Source organism: Charadrius vociferus, unplaced genomic scaffold (genome assembly GCF_000708025.1).
Source record: "Charadrius vociferus isolate BGI_N301 unplaced genomic scaffold, ASM70802v2 scaffold787, whole genome shotgun sequence".
NCBI classification, from domain to species: Eukaryota; Metazoa; Chordata; class Aves; order Charadriiformes; family Charadriidae; genus Charadrius; species Charadrius vociferus.
Genome location: NW_009649307.1, coordinates 302,772 through 303,276, shown reverse-complemented (window position 1 = coordinate 303,276; position 505 = coordinate 302,772). Strand labels below are relative to the sequence as shown.

At 56.4% G+C, this 505-nt stretch overlaps 1 protein-coding gene across 1 annotated transcript in view; it reads left to right on the top strand.

Moving 5' to 3' along the window:
- Window positions 1-505, top strand: part of MPRIP (myosin phosphatase Rho interacting protein) — a 77,487-nt gene that overhangs the window by 37,574 nt on the left and 39,408 nt on the right.

Below are 505 nucleotides of genomic sequence, written 5' to 3'. Positions count from 1 at the left end.
GCCGCACAGCCGCCCTTCTGACCCCGTTTGGGGTTGAAGCGGCGGCGGAGCCGGGCTGTAGAGGCACAGGGGAATCATGGCATGGGGGAGCCGGCTCCTCTCCTCCAGCCAAGACAGGAGCGATGGCTATGCCCCAAAACGTGGCCAGCCCCCATGCTCTCTTCTCCCTCTCCCCGCTTCGCAGCTCAGCCTTTTATTGCTGGTTCTGCCCGCCACGCAGGAGAGAGAGGCATTGCAGAGGAAGGTGGGGCTGATTTATTGTTCATTGGCCCGGCACTGGATTTTGAAGCAGTGCATTTGCTCCTGACTGCAAGTATTAATCATCCCGAAACAGTCCCGCTCTGGGTCCGAGCCAGACGGGTTTCATTTGCAGTTGCAGCATGACAGGAAGATTTCCCCGGCCGGGGGAGAATTTGTTTTACGTTCGTTGCATGCTTCTGGCATTTATTGCTTAACCAAAACCCACTTGATGTGGTCATCTCAAAAGGCTTTACAGCAGCAGCGT